Source organism: Lactuca serriola, chromosome 1 (assembly GCF_051521515.1).
Source record: "Lactuca serriola cultivar US96UC23 chromosome 1, Lser_US96UC23_V15, whole genome shotgun sequence".
NCBI lineage: Eukaryota > Viridiplantae > Streptophyta > Magnoliopsida > Asterales > Asteraceae > Lactuca > Lactuca serriola.
In genome coordinates this window covers 155,529,961-155,542,854 of record NC_136408.1, presented here as the reverse complement: position 1 = coordinate 155,542,854, position 12,894 = coordinate 155,529,961, and the positions used below count along the sequence as shown (strand labels likewise).

At 29.6% G+C, this 12,894-nt stretch overlaps 1 long non-coding RNA gene across 2 annotated transcripts; it reads left to right on the top strand.

Moving 5' to 3' along the window:
- Nucleotides 1-3,115: 3,115 nt before the first annotated feature.
- On the top strand, nucleotides 3,116-4,723 carry LOC145071670 (uncharacterized). 2 transcript variants are annotated; one of them, XR_013690688.1, is made up of 4 exons: nucleotides 3,116-3,494; nucleotides 3,627-3,710; nucleotides 4,039-4,112; nucleotides 4,192-4,723. It is a non-coding gene; the product is annotated as an uncharacterized LOC145071670 (long non-coding RNA). The 2 variants fall into 2 exon arrangements; XR_013690682.1 differs by having other exon boundaries at nucleotides 3,124-3,494; nucleotides 4,056-4,112.
- The last annotated feature ends 8,171 nt before the right edge of the window (nucleotides 4,724-12,894 follow it).

Sequence of the window (12,894 nt, the reverse complement as noted above, 5' to 3'; positions counted from 1 at the left end):
CAAACACTATTGTGTCTATAAATCAACTACGTTTATTTTTTAATTGATTTTCTTTGTTTAAATGATGTAAAATAGTCATAGTTACAAATTTTATATACCTAAATGATAGCATCGGTCATGATAATTAATACAAATATGGTCGTAAGCTAATATTAAATCCAGACTTTTAATAAAATGTGTGTCTTTATAATACTTATCATTATGTTGCACTTAATTATGTGTCTCTCTAAGCTAGATAATAGTCACAGTAAAAGATTGTTTTGTGACTAATTATTAACAAATCGTCATTTATGAAATTAATTACATGTGTTCATTTAGTGAACATGGTCATGTTCACCATAATTGAATGTCTACAAATGATACCGAATAGTTTTAGTAAACTATGAATTGTATGAAAATTTCTTTACATAATGCCACACTGAAACAACATATGTGTTGCCCGTTGGTGATACACAATCACTATAATTAATAAAAAACTGTGTCTATTAATGGTTTAACGCCACAATATTGGATAAAATGATTGATTATAGTAACAAAATTTCCTATCCAATAGCCACACTTTTATGATATGACCATATTTTTTCATACTATACAGACACTAAATTTTAAAGGGACCATAAGACTCATATAATAGCATCACCTTCTTTCACACTTTCATTGAAAAAAAGAAAATCTCACTATAAGCAGATGGTCACACTTTTATGGTGTGTTCGTTGATCATTTTTGAAATAGTGCTTGCTGACTTGCGATTGTAGGAGTTGAATGGTTGTTGTGTTGCTTAATTTTTTAAATATACATGTCCAATGCCTAGAAAACATGCATATTGCTATTGTCTTGGATGTTGATTTTGTTTACAATGGTTCTTAGTAGATGACTAGTTACCCCCTTACAACACCCTTACCATTCTTTGAATTTTTTGACATGTTGTTATGTTTCCCCTTTGTTCTTTTTTGAGGAATATAAAGCTTTATCAGAGGAGTATACAGTATCAGACTAGTAGTCTAGGGTTTCTTGGCGTTACTCGTGGAGTAATACCACGTAAGAGATGCTTGATAGAATTATCACATTAACCATAGTTAATTTTGGTAAGTTCATTAAATACAACATTAGTTTTGAAACATAGACCAATTTTATAAATATATCTGGATAAATATTCAATACTATATCAATCTGGAAATTAATGATTGACCGACAATAGATGTTTACCGACAAACTTGATCTGCAAAAATCAATCTTCCGTTGGAAGTTTGTGCATGTGTTATGTTTTTGGCATGCTTATCAAAACTCATTCAATTGTCCCTCACATGTTGTAAAACTCACACTTTTGTGAAACAAAGAAGGAATCCAAATACACTTTAAATGCAAAGTTGCAATAAATAAAGCACAATGTGCCAATATCAAAACATCAGGTGCGAGTAATGTAATAATCATCCAAATAAACTTTCTAATAGAATTTTTATAAATTCGAATCTTTTTTCATCGAGCTTTCTTATACTTACGGATTTAACTTGAGGAGATGTAAAATGATAAATATATGCACGACTTTACTTCATGTACATTATTAACATATGTTTGTTTAGAAAATTTAAGTTTAAAATAAATATAATTACCAATATACTTGTTTATTACAATTTCATTTAACACATTATTAATTTCACTGTTAGTCAAACCATTAATTTCATAATCAAATGTTATAAGAAGTTTATGCTAATTACTAGTTTATAACCCGTGGAACCACGGTTACAAAATTAATTAAGCTTTTTAGTGAAAATTCAAAGTCAGTAATCAATTATTTTAAATAAATTATTAATTAGGAGATTTTTTAGTTATATAAAACTATAATTATTGATTTTAAATAAATATGTGAAAATATATCACTTTATAATTTGTATTAATTTTATTTTAATACTATTAATTTAATGTAGATAGAGTGGAAAATTTAAAATTTAAAATAAGAATCAATAGGTTGACATGTGGCAAGTATTAATTAGTAGACATAATGTGGTGACACATGGCAAAAGAAGAATAAAACATGCATTAATTAAGAGGTTTAATAAGATGACACATGTCAAAAGGAGAATAAAACTATTCTTTTATTAGAATAGGAAGATACGCTTTCATGTTGAAAGGCTAAACAATGAATATGGTAAACTCAACCTAGAATAATCACAATATCAAATGATGGCAAATATTCTCACTTAAACAAGAAAAAAATATATAATGTGTTTTTGCAAAGTAAATAAATGAAGATACTGTTGATAATTAGAGATAAGAGCTGTTAAAGAAAATAGTTATGCATATATAATTTAGGGGTGAGTAAAAACCGCACCGCAACAAAAATTAACTGCAAAAACCGCATAAACCGCAACCGATTAACCGTAACCGCAATAAAAACCGATGGTGAGGTTTTCTTTTTTCCAAAAACCGCAAACTTGCGGTGCGGTGCGGTTATTGGTTTTCAAAAACCGCAAAGAAAAAAAAACTGCACCGCACCGTATATATTATATACAATTTTTTTATTAATTATTAACATATTAAATATTAAAAATAAGACAAGTTTCATGGATGAAAGATGGATAAATACTAGAAGACAAAAGTATTTTATGTTTAACTTTAAAAAATGGTGAAATTAGACAATTTTAAGATATTTATTGTTACTTACTATTGATTTGATGTTTTTAAGATATTAGTTGTTTGTGATTTAAGTTAATTTTCTTATACTTTAAGGTTTTTTATATTACTACAAGTAATATGTTTAAACTCTTAAAACCGTTTAAGCTCTAAATTGTGGTTAAAAACCACACAAAATAACGACACAAAATTAATGCGGTTAATAACCGCAACACAAAAAAAACAAAACCGCACCCCAAAAATAACCGTCTAACCACACCGCAAAAATAACCGTACCATGCGGTTTTGAAAATGGATTAACTGCATTTGCAGTTAATGGTGAGGTTTTAGCTAATAACCGTACCGAACCGCACCGCGCTCACCCCAAATATATATGCCATTTACACATAAGAGCCGTTAAAGGAAACTACAAATAAAAAATCATGTACCACTTTATTCATCAAGTAACAAAAGTGTCATTTTCCGTAAGAGTTAGGTTGTATGTGAAGATATGAACAATTTTAGGGAGGTTGATGCAAATCACCATGGCTAGAGATTAGGGTTAGGGTTGACGCCCACACTTTTCTTACTATATATTAGATGTTCAGTTCATTTGCATTTGATTTCACAGCCGCTGCCCGCTGTCATAATCAACCCTGTGAATCTATATCTTCAAACTATTCAACTACTGTCATAATCAGCCCTGTGAATCTTAATCCAGCATTGACACATGATGCTGTTTTGATAAAGTTATCCATGTGCGTCTTTTTCGGTCACGATAATCACCAGGACTTCTATGTGTCGATTTCAAAAAAAAAATTCTCTATCATGCACATAGATCCGAAAAGTAGCAAAGATCCGCATGATTTTAAATCAAAAAACATGTAAGTTAACTGATACGTTAATTTTTACCATTATGAATCATGTGTTTTCAAGCTGTTTTGTCTCGGTTTTTTGGTGTTACGAAGTTTATGTTGTTCGCCTGTCACTGACTCTATTTCTTGATCTGTTGTCAGTCTAGTTGAATCAGATCGGTACCAGTTAAGTGTTCATAGCATTTCAAGAGTCGGTTTTGTTTATAAAACGTTACCCTTTCCATGGTAAGTTTATAAAACGTTTTCTTATGTAATTGTTTTGATGCCAATAAATTTTTAATGCTCAACTTTCCTATTTATGCTATATCAAGTAACGCTTCAGTATTGTGTAAATCTGACATCTTATTCCATTCTTACTGAATAATGTTTGGAGATGATGGCGATCTTGACGGAAGTTGCAGATCTGACCACTAGATCTTGACATGCTTATTCCTTAAATATATATCAATAAATTTGGTCCCTGTAGTATAGTTCTTGTTTTAATTTTGGTCCAAGGTTAAAATGGTCATTAAAAAAAAATCCATTTATGCTGCGTTTCATTTTTGATTGTTAGATTTATCCTCCTTGCAGTGTGAAAGGGAATTTCATACAGGGTGTTTGAGGGAACACAAGAAGATCTATCTGAAGGTGTGTTAATTTGAATCTGAATTTTGCTAAAATTTCCATCCTTTTTCACTCGATTTAATATAAGATTGTTGATCTGAAGGTGTGTTTTCATTTTGGAGGGATCGGAATCGGAATCACATATTCCGATGTGAGGTGGATTGTTTTCCTTGGGAAAGATGTTTCTGATGACAATAATAGCACTCCAAAGAACATCTTTGTTAGAACATCTCTCTTAGAAAAAGATGAAGTGGTGCTTCAAGGTGGAGTAACTTTTCAAGATGGTTTTTCTTTAGTCTTTTGATTGAGTTGTAAAGTAAGCAATGAATGAATAATAAATGCCAAAAATTGATATCAATGGTGGCATTTCAAGATGGTTTTGTTTGAATGTGGAGTTACTTTTCAAGATGGTTTTATTTTAGTCTTTTGACTGAGTTGTAAAGTAAGCAATCAATTAATAATAAATGCCAAAAATTGATATCAATGGTGGCATTTTAAAGAACATCTTTGTTAGAAAAGGAGGTGGTGGGCCTCAAGGTGGAGATACTTTTCAAGATGTTTTTGTTTTAGTCTTATGAGTATGTATTAAAGTAAGCAATGAATGAATGAATAATGAATACCATTTTTGTGATTTATATTTGTTGGTTTTAAAACATAGATTTGATGTACTATGTTTTAAGATTTTTTTTTTTTTCAATGTGTAGTATTAAAGTTTTTCATGAGTTTGTTATTTTTTATAATGCCAAAATCATCTCTATTATTTCATATAAAATCAATTAGTAATTTTTTAGTGAGTTATTCCTAGATTATGGAGTAATCTGTTAGTTTGTTGTATCTAGTCGGTATTTCAGTTCAAACTCATTTCATTGGTAATCTACTGAAAAAAATATTTTCGTCGGTGATTGGTTACTTATTACATTGACAACTGTCAAATTCAGGTGATTCTCGGACTCATGCATCTTTTCATAACCCATATATACTTGACTCTTACGATTTTTGTAAGTTGTCTAGCTACTGTAGCAAATGCCAATACCCGAATTAGAACAAACTTCAAAATTTTGTTACATTTGAAAAAGTGTATAAAACCCTAAAAATAAATTAAAATTCTCTAATTTCACTACTATATGTTGTTAAATATCTAACAAAATCACAAAACCCTAAAAAGCCCAAAAACCTAAAGTTATAAACTCACTTAAAAAATTCTATAAAAATAATTATGAATCTTACAATATCAATTTAAAACTTTTTAAATTAGGAAAGTATAACCAAAGAAATAAATTTTGAGTCATTAAATATTACCCTTAATTTATATGTCAAAAATCAAAGTTTGATTAATAAAAAACTATAGACAAAAGTGCACAAATGGTCCCTGTGGTTTGTTGAAAATTTCCTCACTGTTCCAAAAAGGTTTTGATTAGCACTAGAGGTCTAAACTTTTCATTTTGTTGCGAGTTTTGTCAAATGTGCTATGAATATTTTTCATACTGATGATTTTGCCCTTACTTTTTTCTTTTTCTATTTTCTATTTATAATCTTTATAGCAGCAATAATAGAAAATGAAAATGCAAACTCTCTCTCTCCCTCTCTCTCTCTCTCACACACACACACACTTTCTAATCCCCAAAATTTTTTCCCATCGATCTTATCTTCTTCCTCCCAATCTTGCTTTCGATACGATTCCATACTACCAAATGCCCACAGTTGCTACACGTTTGACGTAAAACTCCAACCAATAATGTTCATTCTCGTTTTAGCCAACCCGTCTCCTTCTCATTCATTGTTGTGAACCACCATTGACGAAACCATAGTTGTCGTTCATTCGTTCCGAACAGAGAGGAGTGAGGAGGGAGGCTGAGAGGAGATGAAATCGACTTTTGAAATCACTTTGAATGGCGCACCAGATCTAGAATGTTACTTTAGGCGCCGACTTCAATGCATCTGAGCTCAAAGGATTCAAATTTGATGATCTTCTTCCTCAACCTAAACCTAAGTGTGTGTGTGTGTGTGTCCATTTCTATATCTAACTTTGTCACTGTTAACTTACAGAAGATCTGAAGTCGACGATCATCCGATCAACTCCATTAATTTCGTTTGTGTCTCCTTCTTCAAACCTGATTGTTGGTCCGAACCTTATTCTTTTTTTTTGGTTCGATCACAGGTGACACTTCTCCATTCAATCACAGTCCCTCGTTCTTCAACCTTCTTTCTTAATATTTTGTTGAGATGCAATTTGGACAAAGATAAATAGAAGAACAAGGTAGATTGGGAATATGGGTGCTCAATGGTAGTGATTTTTCATGGTGGATTAAAGATGAATATGATGATGATTGTCTGAAGGCTCGATTTTTCTTGGCAAAATTAGTGATTGTTGGTGGCTTAGCAGTGTTTATGGTGGTAACTGAAAGATCTGCTTCACCAGAAAAAGGTAGGGAGTACTGAACTTTCTTCATGTTCTTAAAGGTGGATCTATGTTTGTGTGTTTGCGAGAGAGAGTAAGAGAAAGACAAAAAGTGGGACAAGGAGAGAGAGAGATTTCATTTTTATTTTTTTATTTTTTTATAAAAAATTGTAAAAATAAAATAGAAAATCCAAATTTTCTTTTTTATATTATATATATACACACACACACACACACACACATATATATATATATATATATATATATATATATATATATATATATATATATATATATTTAAATAATAAAAAACTTGAACAGGAAAAAAGATAAGGGCAAAATTGTCATTTTGAAAAAGTTCATAGCAAATTGGACCATTCGCACAACGAAATGAAAAGTTTGGACCTTTGGTGTTAGTCTAAACCTTTTTGAAGCAAAGCAGCAATTTTCAGCAAACCACAAGGTTCATTTGTGCATATTTGTCAAAACTAGATTAAAGTTCACATTTTATAAAAAAATGATATTTTTATAAAGAATTTGAATTTTATAAAAATGGAACAGAGGGAAACCCTCTCTCCTCCCTCATGTTTTTGGCCTCCACCTCCCAAGAAAGCCTCTTCCCCAAAAATCTCAATCAGTTTCTGATTCTCTCTTCTCCTACACTCCATCTTCCTATTTTACTTTCTCTCACACTCCAATGCCTCTACCACACCTTTTCTCTCGAATCTGTCTCAAAACTCATGAAATTGTTCAGCTATGAACACTTCTCAAGCATAAAATCTTCATCCTTAAGTGTCGTTCTTAGAGGTAATCACGAAAATCCTTTGTTGTCCTACACTTTTCTTTCAAGTTTTACAACTTTTCTTACACTTTCCTCTTCTCCTACACAATTCCTTATGAACATTCATGTGCTTAACCATGAAAGTCGATTTTGATGATGATGGTGGTAGGATTTCACCAATGAACAACACGCGTGTTGTTTAATGGTGAAATTCAATGACCGAAACCTTTGTCAAACCCTAAAATAAAGATTTTTACTAGTTTTAAATGTTCATCCGCCACATGCATCCAAGTTTTTCCTTTGAAAACATCATAATGAACAAAATATGTCCATGCATGTTCTTCAAACCGTGATGCATGTGATGAACAGTAAACCTAAAGGCTTGATGATCAAAGTACATTGTTAATAGTGCATGTAAATGATTTTATTCAAAAAAAAAAATCTAAACTCCTTTTCTATTCAAAACAAAATTTTCTTAGGATCCCAGTAAGAACATAAGATGATCTGCAAAATCCTAAAAATTGTTTTCATTTCTTCAATTTATTGTAATTGTTACAAAGAAACAAGGCCACGAATCATATAAAATACTTTCTGAGGTTCATAAATCCTAGATAAATTCGTGGATGCCTTTAAAGTAAATAAAGGTCTCTCATTAAGTTTCATCGATTTTTTTTACCGTTTGGTATGACTTTTAATTTTCTTTTTATTCAGTTCCAATAAATCATAAACCCATGATAGGGAATGTAAAATGATCAGCTATGATTTTTTCCAGCTCCTACACAATGTGGAGTAGTTGAAAAAATATTTTGGAAAATTTTCATTATATATATATATATATATATATATATATATATATATATATATATATATTTCCACGATTTGTGTACATATAGTGGACTAAAATCCAGAATTCATGACAATTTTCCATGACTTCTTATATTACATTAGGATGCCACATAAAAAGTGGGATGATTTATGTGTTCTGTATGCTATATTTTTCTATTTTCCTAATATTAAATAAACAAAAATCTAAAAATCATACTCCTTTTTATGAAAATCACCTTTGTTATTTTTCCAAGACTTTGTACACTGTATATGAATCTTAGAAAAAGTTTGGTAATTTTCCTTAACTATTTAACAATTATTCAGAAATTAATGTTTATTTAAGTGAATACAACAAAGAAAAATATCTAAACTGTTTGGAAACCAACTTTTATATTTTTATCATATTTTATATGTTTAATAACACTAGTACAAAACGTTTGAGGTATTTTTGAATCTGTTTTCTATTTATCTCCATTTTGTTATTATAAGTGCACTAAAATCAGAACAATTAGGTTAATTTTTTGAAAATCAGCTTTTATATTTTTCCAAACTTATATTTGTTTCTTAAAAGTGGTGCAAAAAGTTTGGGAAATTTTCTTAATGAATTGATATTTTTCATGAATTTGTATTGATTTAGAGAATTAAATATAAGAAAATTAGCTAAACGTATCAAAAATTCAAGGAAAATTTTATTGAAGCCCTTAACTGTAATTGGAATGAAATTGTAAAGTTTGAAATTTTGTGGAAACTGTTTGGTAATATTTTTTGATTTGAAGAGTTTAAAACACCTTTAAATGTGTTGAAATACCCTCAATTAATATTACAAAAATTTGGAAAACAACACCTAAAATTGGCTTAACCACATGAGTTATGAATTTCACCATATCAAAAAACTTACCAAATAATTGAAAACCAATACTTAGAACAAAATTTGGCATTTCTCTATATGTAGAATTTGGTATATTAACATTAGATTTCTACATAGAAACTCACAAGTGTGAGTTTGATGTCATAAGATCCATTTAGTAAGCTGTTGGTGTATTTCGGGGCACCACGTGTACCAATTTGAAACATTGTGAATATTCATGCATCCCCTTATTTTCGGTTTTTAAATGTTTTGGGGTGGACAAACATGTCCTAACTATTTATGTTTGGTGTATCTATATTGAATTTTATCAAACTTGATTGCTGTATTTTTTTTGATATTTTGTTATGTATTTGTATGCAAGTTGAAACATGAGGCCTTATAGTCTTAAGTCCTATACACTTTACTCCAACCATTAACTCTTTAAGCCAATGGTCATTATTAATAGCGCTATTAGGATTTGACAAATCCTTACTCACCTGATTGCTTTAGTGCATTTTACCATGTTCAACTATGGAATGATAAGCATAGATGTTAATAGGGCATCAATCATAGGCTTGGTTGTGAACTCGTTGTTGATTATTATGTGCATACAAAGATTATTCCATACATGGAAACTTATTTACATGTTTTAGCAATGAACTTCAATTTTTGGAAACTTTTATACAAAACCTTGATTTAGTAAAGTTGTGAAATCGCCAACTATTTTCATAGTTAACCCTCGTTTTGCATGTTTTTTCAAGAAATAATTAGTATGTGGATATAAAGATTCATCATCATAGAGCATGTTGCATCGTGTGGAAGTTATTTTATGAAATTAACTTTTAAACAATGTTATTTTGGGAAACTTGTATTTTATTTTGTTTAAGTTATCGGTTGTAAACTTTAAATTATTACTAATGTTATGTATCTTTATCTTTTGTAGCGAAACCTTAGCGCTGTCATATATTGCATTTCCACTTTAGTGGGATGTGACAAAAATGATATCAGAGCTAAAGTTATAGATAAAATTGTTTTTCTTTTAAGAAAACCCAACCTATAACCAAAACCTATATATTTTTTTACATCGAACATGCTACTAATATAATTAGGGCGGGAATTGTATTATTGGACCTCAATTAAATGTAGCCTAATCACCTATGTCTAAATACAGAAAGATTTATACAAGACATGAGCTAATTATAATGGGAATATGTTCAACCTATTTTTCGCATAAAATTTATTTCAAAAAATAAATTCAGAATGTGAATTTGGTGTGTGTAAGCATTGCATCATATATGCATTCATTGTTATTTATTTCATAGCTCATTAAAACTATGTCTCAGTCCACTATGTCGACATTGTCATCCTCTCGCCCTACCACCTCGGCTTATGACTCCGAATATGTCACGGTGATTCTAAAATGTGATCCCCTTGCCTCTGTGGATCTTGTTTCTTTTGTGAAGAAACTGGACAATGGAAGAGGATCTGCTACTCTTATCTAGTAAGAAAGTTTGGAAGAGACTAGAAATTCAGGTATATACTAGATAGAACTCATACTTTTAATATAACAATTAAGTACTTCATACTTAAATGTTAATCTAATATTTGTAAATGGCTTGTAGATATTTACAGAAGAGTAAAAAGTTGAGCACAATCAAGTTGGAACTACACTCTTTGAGTTTAGTTTATTAATTATGCTAGGAACATAATATATTTGTAATATAAAACAATGTTTTATTTGGAACATAATGTACTTGTAATATAAAACAATTTTTTTTTTTACTTTTAGATGCTTTAATGCATCTTAATGTATCATAAATATGTGATTGTATTTCAGGTGTTTTCTTAATCAAACCAATACCCCCTGACTTTTTAAGAGCGATTAAGTTTGGAAGTATCATTTATAGTTTTTACTCTTTAGAGCTAGAACTTGCTTGTATATGGTCAAATAAATAGATTTTATATGTTTTTGTTTAACTAAATATGCACTATTTTTAAATATAAGTTTTCATGATTCTTTTATAAAACGTATTTGTACTCTTTTTGGTAGACTGTATGCTACACTATTTGGTCAAAAATCTACTTTAGCTGAGGTCATTGGTAACCTAAAAAAATTAAGTGTTTTCTCTCTCTTTATATATTATTTTAATTTTATCCAAAATTTATTGGTTATTATATAATTATAGGTGTCATATAGATTTGATTATGTTTAGGGAAACACTACAATAATTGATACAAAAATAATAGCCAACTTATTTTTTCTAGATTGTCTAAGCAATTGATATTCTATACTATACATATCTTATTTTTTGGCCACTATTATATTGTCTTTTTAAAATAATATAGTCAATTATTCTCAATAGTTTAATGAAATTCACAATTCATACTTTATTTTATATTGATTGTAGTAAATTATCTCTAGCCTTACATTTTTGCTCAGTTTTAAAGGATTGGTGCTTTGCTAGAGTGAAAGAGCTTTACGGATGGAGGAAGGAAATCAATTCCAAACAAATGGAAAAGATTTTGTCTAAATGGTGCAAATGCTACCTTATGCTGTAATTGGTTAGGTACGAACCTAAATATGCGCATAGTTTTTACCTCTCTCTCTCTCTCTCACTCTCTCTTTATAATTTGAGTTATGAAAAGAAATGCAATGTATTTTCCAAGTGTCATTAATCCTGTTGATGAGTTAATTTTTTATTATTTTCATTCCCATTTACTTCAATTATGCTGATGTTGTAGTGTAAATTAGACATAAATCACCTCAACTTGGATGTACAAATATTTTCTCAAGGTATTACCAAACCTTTACACTGATGATATTGGATCCAATAGTTAAGCAAATAAGGTTCTAATGTTTTCATTCTCATTCATTCCCATTTTAGGCATTGTACTTTTGTATCAAGCGATAGCTCTTAAGGAGACAAGGAACAGTACCAACAAGATGAAAGATGAAAGCGTATATATATCTAGTTTTTGGTTTATGATGTTTTTTGTTTTCTTTATCATATTTTTATACTTGTTATTATTACCCATTTTTTAAACTAGGGATCTTATGTACAGATTTGCATTTCAAGTATTAATAATATCAATTTATTTTTATCGTTTCATATTGTCGGTTTATGGTTACTTTCATTTATATTTATTTGATGTGTCTAAAATATAGCTAAAGTAACAATTAAAATTTAATTAATGTCACTGAATATTAAACAATAATCACACTTCAAAATTTTTATGTGTCTATATTATAAACTTGGCCATGCTTTAGAGTTTTTCAATGTTTTTAAATTGTACAATGGTTGCTTTACTTCATTTTTGACATGTTGCAAAACGGTTAACAATAGCCATGATCTAAACTAAATATTAGTGTTTTGAGATCTTATTTTGCACATGTTTTTATGATGATAGCTTAAACAATAATAACGTCGAAAAAATGTGTGTCAAACAAATTAGTGTTTTGAGATCTTATTTTGCTCATGTTTATAAGACGATAACTTAAACAATAATAACGTCGAAAAAATGTGTGTCAAACAAATACGACAAGTCACTATATTCAGTAATTATGTGACTAATAATTCTTGTATAGTCATGTTTAGATAATATTTGTGTTAGAATATAAAATAAAACGACATGCTAATATACAAATAATGTGAAAATATGGAAGACAATAGTCATGTTCATCTAACTGTGTGTTTTGACTGGATATTGATGGCCACGGTTTAAATAATTGCCTATGATCTAACAACCCGTTGTTTCAAGTCAATAAAAGTCTAAACAACAACCATGTACAAGGGAATTCACCTCATAACATTGATACAACAAAAACTTTGGATGCTATGAATACATGAATATATAAGTTCATATGTTAACACATGAGTGTAAATTGAAACCCATGTTGCTATAAGTTAATATAATTCATCAAAACTTACACTAGTTCATTTAAGGACTTAATACT